At 43.5% G+C, this 13,977-nt stretch overlaps 1 protein-coding gene across 1 annotated transcript in view; it reads left to right on the top strand.

Annotated features, from left to right (window-relative positions):
* The first annotated feature begins 13,003 nt into the window (after window positions 1–13,003).
* Window positions 13,004–13,977, top strand: part of LOC106806105 (dual specificity protein kinase splA-like) — a 12,869-nt gene continuing 11,895 nt past the window's right edge. Inside the window, exon 1 of the mRNA XM_014807959.1 lies at window positions 13,004–13,039. The gene's annotated coding sequence lies outside the window, so the exon portion shown is untranslated. The remainder of the gene's footprint in view (window positions 13,040–13,977) is intronic.

Here is a 13,977-nt window from a genome sequence, read left to right as displayed (position 1 = left end):
CTAGTAGTATAGTACGTAGTACTACTAGTAATTATTGTAACATGTACTTGCAGGCCCGTAGCCAGGGGGGGGGGTTCGGGGGGTTCGAACGAACCCCCCGGCCCCAAGCCAAAAAATATTTTTTTAAATTTGCAGAATTTTACCTCAGGTCGCTCTATTTTAGTGTAATAATTGCAAAATCTCCATCTGTGGAGCGTGAAGTGAACACCCCCTCCCGCACCCTCCCCCCGCTTGGTCGCTTGGCTCCCTCGCCTGGTCGCTTCGCGCCCGAGCAGGGGCGTGTACAGGGGGGTCCAGGGAGTCCGACCCCACCTTGCTCGCGCAGAAAACGCATCTGAGGGGTTGTTAATTTTAATAAATTTTCTGGGGGAGGGCCCAGACCCCCCCTTCGCGTGCTCGCAACTTCGGGTTACGGTTAGACCCCCCCTGGTACAAATCCTGTACATGCCCCTGCCGAGCAAATTGCCAACATTGAAAAACGAACCCCCCCAATACAAAGCTGGCTACGGGCCTGTAAACTTGTAGTAATAGAAGTATTCGTAGGTGTGCATGGAATTGTATGACCCTGAGTGAAGACCTGTGTAAACACAATTTCTTGTGTAGTCGAGTAAAAAGTGTGTCGCCATGCTCTCTATCCTTGTACCGAGTCTGACTCTATGTTATAGCCGGCCGAGCTGCCGGCCGAGCAGGCAAAGTCGTACGCAAATAGTAGGTCTCAGGGGAGAGATAGTGAATATAGAAATAAGTTGTCAACTGAAAATGCTAAGAATAGATTGTAACATAATTATTTGATATCTCCTGCTTATATTATGAGCTATAATACTTATAGAAATGTAATAGTTATCATATTGTAAAAATCCTCCAAACTTCAAATGTGCTGTTGCTTTTGACTTTTTGCTCACGTATACGTGACTACAATGGCTAACATGACATGTCTACGTGCGTAGTGAAAAGGCTTGTGGAATCGCAACAACTGCTCAATTGAGCGATTATAGGGCTTTGTGCTCTACCCAAAGGGAACTGAGGAAGGTGTTCGAAACAGTGCAGCGAATTTGATTTAGTGTTGCCGCTAGGCGGCGTTGTTCGCGCTTCGCGCGGATCCGGGCTGCCAATCGTCTAGCTAAAAATTTAGACGATTTGATATTATGATCCTCAAATTAATTTACTTGCTATTGGCTATGCATGAGTCACGAGTGTATGTTTACATCGAACAATATAGTAAAATAGGAAGTATAAAAAGTGGACAGAATTACTTAAATTTTATTTTTACTATTTACGGTGACGTAATCACTTTAATCAGAGAGCTTCGGCACATACCCAACATGCACTTTATTCGTGTTGAATTACCACAACTTTAAGGTTTAGACTGTTTGAAACTTTTGCCAGCTACATTTTGAAAATTTCCAGCCTGTAGTCGGATCCCGTTTCACAGACAAAAGCGGCGTATCGGTCACTATGGCTACGCCACTCGACGGAATGGCACACCTATTGCTAGATATTACCACAGCTACTGTTGCATGCTTCCTATAGAGATCATTGGCTGTGTGACGCAACACCCGATCGAGACTGAGTATACGCCGCCTACCCGTGCTAACCGTTCTGGATGAGTATTTTGTATCCGTACGCTGCAATGTAACGCGCGGCTGACCCGGGCCTGGCATGGACTAGTTTTAGTTAGTTAGGATCAAACTTAGCAGTCTTTACGGGCTATATCATGCCACCTATCAAGACATCTACAGCGTTACCTGTCACGGCACCTACCGGACCAGCTAGTATATCGAGATAAGTGCACCTACATCATCGGGTCGCGTTAGTTGCTATCTGGCCCGATTCTTTTTTCCGCGGTGACCCCTATAGCCATGTCGTACCCAAACTTGGAATCTGCACAATCTCGAGATTGTGCAATGATTGTGCTGCCCAAACTGCGGATTCCCTAGTTTGGCTGACCAATCTCAAGATTGGGCAAACTGAAAACAGTCGGTGATTCAACAACCGCTCATACTCATAGCGAGTGTGTGGCGTGCGTGGTGCAAACTATTAGAGAGAGATTTAGAGATTTATCTCATATTTATCCAATTATTTATACAAAGGTGCCAAACACATTGAGGAAATAAAGTATACGACCTTATAATTATATAGTTATGATATAACATTTGAAATCCTAATAATCATATGTTTGTGCAAGCTCTGTTTACCTCTGTTTGCCCAATCTCAAAATTGATTGCCCAAACTGCGGATGCGCTGAAATTCCAAGTTTGTGCAAGATTCCAAGTTTGGGCACAACAGTAACACGCAGTTTAATTTACTCGTGAAATGCAGCGAACCCTTGCGAGACACAAAACACGCTCAAAGTTATAATTAAAAGTGTTAGAAAATAAAATGAAGTAAACGCAGTTTTGTATTCTGCAGCAGCGTTGGTTTACCAATTTTTCTCTGCATCTTACTGATTGGCGCACCTTCTTTTCGTATTTATCAATGTGTTCACTATTTTTATCATCGTGCAGTCGAGTATCTCTGTTTTCTCGCGCATGACATTAATTATTACTAATAAAAATGCGAAGCATTCTAACGGGATTTTCTGAACAGCGCCATCTGTTGTATTTCTTCACACATCACCATGTTGTCCATCTTTGTAGTATCATTCACTGATATTATCTTATGCGAAATTTCCCTATTATCTGGCTTCACATTAGTGCTGAATTCAGAGACGTTCACAATAAGTTAGCAATTTACTTTGCGTTTTATTTGAGCTGTGTATAGATGTTTCCCGAATCTTACACCATGCTGCCTCAGCTAATTTTCAGAAAGTGAAGACATGCCTTGAATGCCGAGTGAAGCTTTTATTAGTTTGTTAGCTCATCTGACATAGTCAGATGCAGCTTGTAAAATCGCATGAGCGTGCGTCCGTGCGTCCGGCCGTGCGTCCGTCCGGCCGTGCGTGCGTCCGTCAACAGTTTGGCACAAATCTAAACGGCTCGACGTACGGTTACGATATTCGGGACGTGGGGGGGTAATCCAAAAACGAGTTGGGATGTCGAAGCTGGGGGTCAAAGGTCAAAGGTCAAGAGGTGTAAAAGAAGGGGAAACATTCCCTCCTTAACTTAAGGTATAGGGAGGAAATGCAGAATTGCGGCACAAATCTAAACGGCTCGACCTAGGCTCGTGATAGTCGGTGTATAGCATCATGGTAGGAAAAGCCATCACTGTGCCGAAATTGGAGGTCACAGGTCAAAGGTCAATGGGGCACAGGGCAGATTTTATACAATTTCTGAGGACATGGTCTGACGGAGCGATTGAAAAACGTTTTCGTTTCAGCGGTGACCTACCATTTTTATGGCTTTATTAAAAGGACCATAAAATGTACTTTCCGCTGACATGCGAAGAGTAAGTGTCGGATAACCTTTTGACCCTCAAGAGGAGGGTTAAACATGGATTTGTTGACTGTTAACAAAGGACTGAACTGCTTTTGCTATTGTGGATGTGAGGCTACAGTTGCACAGTTCAATTGCAAAGGCAAATGTTTGTTGAACAAGGTTTACGCTCCTTAAATCATATTATTTTCTAAAGCAGTCTGTATTAGCACCCTGAGTAGCACCCTGTATTAGCACACTGTAATGCACCTTGAATGCTCGCGTGGGTAGGCAAAAACATGGGGGCAGCCCATTACGCATGCATGGGGTGAACTGGCACTATTCTAATCATAATTATTGCATGGCAACCTGCAATGCAGATGTGTTAACTCACAGCCGAGCGAAATTCTCGCCTGCCTGAATATGCCGCGCGGCAACTGCTTTTGCTATTAGAGCCCCCACCACCCGCCCCCTCCCCCACTCTCCCCCCACCACCACCACTACGCTCGCGCTCACGCATATCCATGATAACATGTTAATATAGCAAAGTCATTAAAGTTACACAGCTGTATCTTTATTACTGTACTACCGGTATAGCAACGCCTAGCTATCATGTATTTTAGATGTGTATTAGTAGTATCCTAGATATATGCTCTGAGCGCAAACGCGGTGATGGGCGGGTACTCTTTATTCGTTTGCCAGTGAGTTTAGCATCAGAACACCTGCCGCCAGGTGAGCGCTGTCGCTCTGCGGCACTTGTTTGTAATAATGTCTTCCGCCACTATACGCCTTATCGAAATACCTTAATCCGGTGACGATTAGCGCGGCATTGCCAGGTATGCTGTTGCTGACGCGTGTGACTTGATGACTGAGTGGCAGCGCCTCCCTATCGCTGTTTTGTGCTGGTGTATTTTCTGTGACGGCAGCTTCAGCAGCTACCAGAAAAACGGGAGAAATTAATCGTGGCCCATGGCGTATGCCTAACGTCAGTGGCGTAGTTACGGGGCGGGGGGGGGGAGCAAAGTGGGTCATGGCTCCTCCTGTTGATCCGAAAGTAAAAAAAGAAAAGAAAAGAAGAATTGTTCTACTAAAAATAGAATTGTCGTAGTCAGAATGAAGGCTGTACATGTATTCAAAAGTGCCTCAAATACCATCTCCTGCGATCTACATTTTCAAAATTTTCAAAATCGCCTCTTTGCATGGCGCCCATAACAAAGATGGCAGAGCTGAGAGGTGGGAGAGCGTAGGGTGTGGAGAGAGAGAGGCAAAGGAACCATTAAAATATTAAGTCATCCACTATTTTGTGCAGTTCGCTGGTTTCCTCCCCTCCCCCCCATGTTAAAATATCCTGGCTACGCCACTGCCTAACGTTGCTAGCGTAGTCTGGTTGTTCCACACTCAGATAATACCAATCAGATGTGTTAGATGAAGACGGATTAAGACAATAACGAACGGAAACGAAGGAACGAATGGGAGAGAGAGAGTTGGGCGAGAGAGACAAAGGCGCACAGAGCGCGCATAAGAGGGGAGAAATTGATAGGAAGCGAGCGAGATGACGAGATGGAAAGAAGGCGTGAAGAGAGAAAGAGCGATATAGCAGCAGACCATGTCAGGAAAGCCACTGTGTGCGTGTGAACATCAGACTACATTTTATTTTGATAAACGAGAAAAGTTGAAAGCGTATGGCATGAGTCTTTCGCACTCATTTCTTTAAAATCCCTTGATGCGAAACAGATGGTTCTTGCACTCAGGGAATCTACTGTAGCGTTTATCTCCTACATTGAAACACGAATTAATTTGTCATTCTAATGGTTCATGTCTGAGAGAGAACGTCACGTTTGTATGTGCTAGCTGCTGCAAAGTCCCTAGCTAATTAATGCGTTTAGTGCATCTGAGTAATTCTGAACTGGGTTGCTCTGGATCATGAAATGTAAACGGAATGTCACGGATTCATATATCATATCATCCAGCTGGCTTTCAGCATTGATAGTAGTTATTAGTGATCGTGGAAGTGGTAGTGATAGTGGTAGTGGTAGTGGTAGTGGTAGTGGTAGTGGCAGTGGCAGTGGCAGTTGACTACGTTACGAAATTTCTAAGGAATGTAGAAATGTTGCAATGTTTGCAAGTACTAACGGGACTAAATGTATACACAAATTCTTACCAGATAGGATTGTTTCTCAACTAGTTAAAAACCCAAAAAACCTGGACGATTTGATGATATAAAATAACTCATATTAATCACGACATTAAATGCTTGCTATGGCCTATGTATGAGTCACGGGTCTTTGTTCACATCGAACGGAATAGCAAAATAGGAAGTATAATTTAAAGATTAGCAATTTAACCATAAAAAGTGAACAGAATCACTTACATTTTGTGAAAAAGTGGACATAATTTTCTTTTACTTTTACTATTTACGGTGACGTAATAACTTTAAATATAGACCAAATACGACTGCATTGCAGCACGTTATCTGTGCTGGTGTACATAGGGTGTGAGAACGAACATATATATACGCGCACACCCTAGTCACGATCTCTCGCTACGATGCGCTGGTGACACATCATTCCCGCACATCCTCTGAACGTGGCGTTGTTATGATAGATATTCTTTAGGGGAGGGTCGTTTCATGTTGCTCGCTTCTGTAGGGAGGTTTTTTGTAGTCGTCGGTAGACAATGATGGTCCCTGATATCCTTCTTTATTCCCCTAGCAATCTATAGCTCTATGTTATGCAAAAACGACTGTTGGTTTGCATTACACTTCAATCATTTGATAGAAGGAGTTTTTGAAGGGGGTTCTCTACGGGCGACGATTCCGTAACAATATAATTCTCGGTATAATAGGAGCTTATGAAGCTCTATATACTTACCACTGGAAGGATTCTGCAGCATATAACTGGATATGACCTCTGTTTTACTTTTTCATCGAGGTTTTTGTAGTTTTAAGTGGAATTTTGGTGCGAAAACATGCAACCCCCGCCAAACCTCAGCGCGTTATTTTTATAGTAGAAAGGCAGGCAATCGCGGGCGCGCACGTGGCCGGTGTAGACCTGTGATTGGTCTGTTCGCAGTCGAGATGCACTGACAAGGGAAACAAGGGGTTATGGAAAAGCGGTTATCCCTGATACTTGTTGGCGTTATCGTTGCGAACGCGCGGAAATCAACTTTACTCTAAACATGGTATGTTTCTGCTATCTAACCCTATTTCGATCCGACCTATTGAAGTCTTTCAACTTTAATTTCTCATCAGTGCATACTTCGGATGGTACACAATCACCGTGAGCAAAACTTTAATTCTCTCTGCGGGTACGTACACACGTGTCGATATCCTCCCGCACGCAAGTTCTTTATTTATTTTCACGCCTTGTGTGTTTGAACGGTAATGTTTCACAAAAGGGCTCTATTGAGTCAACAAAGACGCAAACCTTTAACAAGCACGGCGCATTATAGAGAAAACTTAGCTGGGCCGGGAGTATCGGGTCCCGATATTTTTAACCTTTGGCACTCCCGGTTCCATTAAGCCTCAGTCTCTGCGCTCCGATAGTGATAGTCGGTGCGGTTGCCTCGTGCGTGGTTGGCCGGGTGATGGTTAGCATTTTGGGTTGGCAACAACTGCCGACCAGTGGCATGGTGAGATGGAGGCAAATATCATAGCAGGCCCGTCCGACGATACTGTGTCTGTAGTAACCAATGCCGATAGCAGCCTTGGCGTTTTCTGGCTGCTGAAATAAGAACCCATACGAAAATGTGCTCGCTTGTCCTACCCCGCTATCTCATGCTCGCTTTCCTATCCAGCCTCCAGTTCAACTTGCTACACCATTACATATATGCATTGACCTGTATATTTATGTTTCATTGTATTCAAGGCTTTCTCGTATTGCCACGGTAAACATGATGGCTTCCAGGCCTTCCCGTAGCATACACAAATTAATGGTCATGCCATGATGTGCATGAGTTCCTGGCCATGCTATGGTGTACATAGATTAATTCCTTACCATGGCATGGTATGGCGCACATGGTTGCTTGGCCCTCCAATTGTGCAGGTGGTTTCCTGTCGCTGCCATAATCAATGGACTTTTATATTATCCTGGCCCAACTTTACTTCACGCCATCCCACTTCATCCATGCCTATTTATCAATTCGGCGCCGGCGTCAATGGCGATAGGGCTAGAATGCAGCCCCACCGCCGTATCTGTCTTCTCATGAAGTCTTAATCGGTGATGTTATGTTGCGTGGGATCCTCATCTAATGCGAGCAGGCGCCATGTTGAGTCGCTATGGCTTTTTTGTCTGCATTTGAGCGAGAAAAAGAGCGCGCACAAGAGGCGAGAAAGAGGAGCGACCGAACCAGGAAGCCAGAAAAAGACAGATATGGGGAGAGAGTAATAATTGTAACACTAACCGCGCGCGATCGAGTTTCATACGTAACGATTATTGATGGTCTCGATATCACGTCTGATAGCGGGGCGCCGTTTATTTCCGGGACTCAATGGATGAAGTTGTCGCGCTACCGTTTGCTTTTTCACTCGATTTTTTTTAATTTTTCGCTTTAGTATCACCAAGCATCAGGAGAAGCAGAGCGGAAACAGACTTACGACTGTTGTCTCAGAGGGAAACGTTTTCTCTCAAAACAATGTTTCTAGCTTGCACTCTTTGTAGACTTTCAATCTAAAGCCGTTAAATAAACCTGGCCTCTGTTATTTGTGAATATATGTGTTTTGGTACTTTGCCGACCGTGCGTCTGCCCGTTCACCGGCTATATGCTCCCATGTCTGCCTTACCTGTGCGGGCAATTCTGTTCTGTTTCTGAACATGAAATTTTCTTCTACATTTAAAATTACTTGCCTAATAAGGTTTGCAAAAATGACGCTACTGTCCATGTCTTATTTCAGCGAAACATCTGTCATGTTTCTACTGAGCGTGCGAATGCATTTCGCCAATATCGTCCACTGCCCTTAAATTCCATGACTCCCGTGTTATTATCTTTAATTGTTTTTCATACATGGATTGTTATTCGATATATTTCAGATACAGGTGAGCAGTTGAAGAATCCTTCAGGCCAGACGATATACTGGGGAATTAAATTGGACAGAGATCTCATAGAGACCATACAGGTAGGCATCCTTAATAGGAATGCGCGATGCTAGCATTTACATACTCACTCAGATTCAAGGATTGCCACGGGAATATATCAGCATGAATTAACATTAATGTGGAATAATATTAATAGACGAACATATGACCAGTAAAACGGGCCCTTACCAGGAAGGTGTAGGCTAGCAAAGAAGTAGGAAACCATATCAAACAAAGAAACATACCAATAAAGAAACCTTATAAATAATCATCACTAATCACTATAATATTGTATCATGCGTATAAAGAACCATATATTTAACGAACCACGTGTATGAGTTTTACATACCAGTAAGTAACCATATGAATAAAGAGCAATTGAACACTACCGCGCACAGCGCTTTCATGTTACTTATTAAGACCAAGTTTTATGAGCGGGTGGCTAGTACAGGAGGTTTCTCAAGCTCCGGCACAGCGCATGTAGGTTATGTCATCCCTATAGAACGAGAAACTTTCGCGAGTGCACAGGCTGTAGCGTGAACATCTGTGTAGCGTCATTAGTTGTACGTGGTATATACTCACAGGCCAAAAAACGCCGGCGAGTTATAACGAGGCGCAACATTTTCTAGGGGATGAGAAAGGAATGCACGAGTAGGTCAAAGAAAAATCTCTTCGGTTACGGCGGTGGCACGGCCAACGATACTAGCATCTTACTGTATGACGACACATTACAAGAAGACCATTCGAAGCTAGGCCCTTTCTCTATCTTTCTTCCTCCAGAATATCTACCCAGACTGGTTTAAAGGATATGACTTGTCCAAGATTATGGAAACGTATAAAAAGTCGGAAACGACGGAGTCTGGCGATTCGGGGTCATCATCCAGTCCGGGAGTCATCAAGGAAGATCCCATCTGTGCCGTCCCGATAAAAGACAGTGCGCGGTTGCAGAAGACGGTTGACAAGAACAAGGAAAGTAAGTCGGGTAAGTATGCCTGATAATACTCTCTGTAACTAGATAAGTCCGGTAGATAAGTTCTTGATGCAAAGCTCCCTGACTTTTTACGAAGTCCTTTTCTATGTATAATCAGTTGCTGTGGATCTTTAGTGGTTTTTAATGATGCGCCACGCCAGTTACTACGTCACGTCACCCGCTGCGCATGCGGCGTAAAAAAAATTGGTATTGCCCGCTGATTCCGAATAAAATAATTACATCAAGAACACATAAACTGGGGTTAAGTGGGGTTTTTGTCACCTGGTCGGCTTGATTACAGTTTACGCATACCTGGATATGCGCTTACAGTTCAGACAAGGATCAATGTTAGGTCATTCTGTAATTTCTGCGTTACGCCATTTTTTATTTCATGTACCCAAGGAGTTGTTTGAACCCTCTGAACTATATAAAAATGTAATTAGGCTCGCATTGAAAACGCCTGTCTGAACAGCAGATTACACAACCTTTCCGTTTAAGACCCTCGTAAATGTATCTTCCTGCATTATTCGCGAAACCCGAGTTTACGAGTTTAGGATACGCACTTGCCCGTGTACTTTCAAGAATGGGGGGAACCTAATGCCCGTTGTGGTGAACGCAGCAACCTTTCACGAAAAACCAGCGACACTTTCGTGTCGGCTCGGTATGATCGCGTAACAATGCCTCAGTAAGGCCCTGTGTTTGAAAGCAGATGAGCGCGCGTCAAGGTAACTAAAACTATAAAGAAAATCTTTTGTGGTGCCAGAATAAATATGATAAAGTTAGTATCGGCTGCTGGGCGCTGGGCGCTGGGCGTTTAGCATTCTTTAACGAGCAAGCAACGTACAGCACATGCGCGCGGCCATGAAGGCGTTTCGTTGAACAACGCTCCAGAGCATCATTTATTTACTATTTTCATCGTATTCAGCATTAAAGGTAAAGCTGATGCTGCGGAGACCACTAAACCAACTGGTCGACCAAGCGACGGCCTCACGTAAGGTTATACATGACGTTATCCATGCCGTATTCGCCAAAAAAAAAGTTTTTATAATTTGCTTTTTAATGAGGAAAGTCACTATTCAATTGGTCTATGTACTGATAAGACGTCCATTGGCAATATATGCTGTCAGTGAAATGTGGTTAATTAAGAGTCAGAGTCATTATGCAAAAATCTCCAAGTATATTAAGTTGACACGTTCTCGTTCTAAACTAAGATTTTTGTAATTGTGTGGCGATGCCTACTCAAACATAAATGAACCCAACACTTATGCGTGCTCTTATGTGTGGGAAAATGTGCCTTAGTCTTGTTTTCGATTTGGCTTCCATTGATGACAAAAGGCATTCAACGCATTGGGTTAGGCCTGCTCGTCTGGTGGCAGACTTTTAATGTAAAATGGTTCGACATGGTAGCGCCCATACTCCGTGTACGTAAACAATACTGTTAACTAAACTGAAATTAGTTAACGATCCTTTAGTATTACTATTACGACTGCGTGGCAACAACAGCATATTAGTTATCAGTGATCCCGTTCTGACTTTCCAGCCGTGAAAGTTTCTACCGATTATCTTGAGGAATGCAAGAAGCACACGGAAAAAGCGAAAGCGGTTGAGCCTCAGAAACACAAAGACCAACATCAGCGACTGGAGAAGAAAGTCTTACATATATCAGAAGGTAATGTACAGTATGCTGAAGATATGACGGGGTAACAGCTGGTGAAGTAGATTCAGTTCGCCCACTTAATATAAGTTGCCATGGACTATAGTTCCATTACAATATTAGACGCTAATCTATCACAGCGACAGGAATGAATCCAACGATGAGCTGGTCCTTTGTTCATATGTGTATGCTCTGGCACCAACACTGCGTATGCGCCCTCGATAACCGCGTTTGCATGTGATGTTGTGCATGTGCAAGTGATTGTTAGCAGGGCCAGCGTAGGCTGAGCAAATTCCTAGGGGTGGGGCAAAATTTCATGACTCAATCGTGTAATGATGAGGGACGGGCGCAGCTCTTGATCGACGTCCATAGTGTGGTGGGGGTTAAGTGACCAAAAAAATCTCGTTTGGGTTATTTAGGATCATTAGCTAAGCTTATTGTTTTATTTTGCTCCAAAATCTAGGGGCAGCTGCTCCTTTTGCCCCCTCCCAAGAAGCTACGGCCCCGGTTAGTGACTAATCGTTTTTTCTTCATAAAACTTTAGGGCTACCAAGAACATTGCCCACATACTGCACAAGGGTGAACATTTCCGAGTCAGACTATAAGGCTGAAAATAAAATGGAGTTATTGTATCTGTTTCTGAGGTCGTCCTGTCCATCTGCGCAGTGGTTGTAGAGTCACATTCTCCTCTAATTCTCTCGCCCCTGCTCTCGCTCTCGCGCTCTCCATCATTGTCGCTCTCTCTCTCTTACCATCAAATTTTAGTCTCACTCTTATTCTCTCTCTCCGCATCTATCTCACTTTTACCGTTTCTTTCTACCTCATGTACTGCCTTTTTCTCTAATGTGCGTATCTCTCTCTTCTCTCCTATTTCTAATGTAATGCTCACTGCAGATAAGGCTTCAGAGCTCTCACTGCAGGCGAAGGAGAGGCAAATCAAGAGAGCAAAGATTGCCAACAACTTAACTGCCAAGATTGCCCACCGTGCGCCGCCACTGAAGATGGGGGAAAAGCAGCCTATGCCGACCAAGGACCTGTTTGTACAAGCCTTATCCGGTATGACACCAACCTAAGATTCCTGATGATGATATGGTTTTGAAATGTTATGCTGATGTACTTTATTGCATCGTGAGCAGATATATCACGTACATCAGTTGCAGAGAATTTAGGTTTCTTTGAACAAGGCTTGTCGTACATAGTATGCATGCATCTGATTTGCAGATAGAAGCTTTCCGTCCGACAATCACAGAGAAATGGTAGAGCCAAACAACATAAAGAGCAGCGATGACATCATAAGTTGCCACAGTGCCCACTCACCGCTGCAGACCCCTGATCAGTCAGAGATGGTCACTTCTTTTTCCCCGCAGGCCCTGTGCTTGCCCACACCGATGGTCACTGGTCCTGTAATGGACCAAAACGGAATTGCGGTGTCAACGCACGGTACGCATAAGCCAAAGATGTGCTTTCCTCCATGTGTCAAAGAAACATTGAAAAGAAAACATTGAAATAAAATTCTGATATATCAAAATTATGGATTAATTCATTTCTGTAAAGCTCTCTTTCGCTTTCATGTCACCTTGAAAGATTTTTAGATTCAGATACAAGTGAAAGTTGTGATAAATGTTTTCTTAAATCTGTAGGTTCTGTACAAATCACGACCATTTCAACAACAACAACACCTGTGTCTGCTGAGGTGCAGGCCTGTACCATTACCAACCCCAGTAACGCCAAGAAGAAAAAGAAACCCTTAGTCTCTGTTGGTAAACAGCAGCAGCAACAGCTACAAAAGCAGCAGCAGCAGCAACAACAACAACAGGAGCAGCAGCAAAAACAGCAGCAACAGCAACAGCAACAGCAACAGCAACAGCAACAGCAACAGCAGCAACAACAACAGCAACAGCAACAGCAACAGCAACAGCAGCAACAACAACAGCAACAACAACAGCAACAACAGCAACAACAACAGCAGGCAGCACAACAACGGCAAATAAAGGTATATTATTAGAATTATATATACTATATACTAGCGGGATACCCGGCGTTGCCCGGGGATATCAGTGGCGTTACTCAGTTGGTGACCGCTTGGTTGAAAGGAAAATACCCAAAAAAATCGAACTATCTATCTATCCATATGCATCCATCCATGCATCCATGCATCCATCGCATTCCATGCCATCCCATGCCATACCATCCCATCGCACCGCATCCCATCCCATCCCATGCCATATCCCATCCCATCCCATCGCATGCCATCTCATCGCATCCCAGGCCATGCCATCCCATCCCATCGCATGCCATCCCATGCCATCCCTATGTATGTATTTATGTATGTATGTATGTATGTATGACTGGGAACATTTATATCGCTATTTCTCTGCAAAAAAGAGAAAGAAAAGAAAAGAAAAAATTCATTTCGTATCCCCTTATAGATTTGTGAGTGCAACTGATCTAGCTTCCCAAAGCCACCATCAACATGCTGATGATTTTGCCAACGGGAGGCGCAAGTGAAAAGGTTGAATTTAGTTTTTATTTTTAAAATCTTTACTTAAAAACTGCCCTGATGACATTCAGGCCGTAAGCAGAGTCTTAAAGTCATTTAGACCCTCACGTTGTAAGAAAACTAGCACGCAGTTCTGCTGATAAGAATGAACGTATCTCCAATGATAAGTGATAACGTGAATCGAAGATATGAAATAGTATGACAGAACCTGTAACCTGTAGGTTACATATCAAATATTATTATGATTATTTTCTATATAATTTCATTTTATTATTTCATTTTTGACTTTTTTATTTTAATGACTTATCTTTTGATTTCTTATTATTTTTTACTGTTGGGATGGGATGGGATCATACATACATACATACATACATACATACATACATATGTATGTATGTATGCGTACGTACGTACGTACGTACGTATACGTA

Source organism: Priapulus caudatus, unplaced genomic scaffold (genome assembly GCF_000485595.1).
Source record: "Priapulus caudatus unplaced genomic scaffold, Priapulus_caudatus-5.0.1 Scaffold142, whole genome shotgun sequence".
Classification (NCBI taxonomy): domain Eukaryota; kingdom Metazoa; phylum Priapulida; class Priapulimorpha; order Priapulimorphida; family Priapulidae; genus Priapulus; species Priapulus caudatus.
This window is presented reverse-complemented; position numbering and strand designations above follow the sequence as displayed.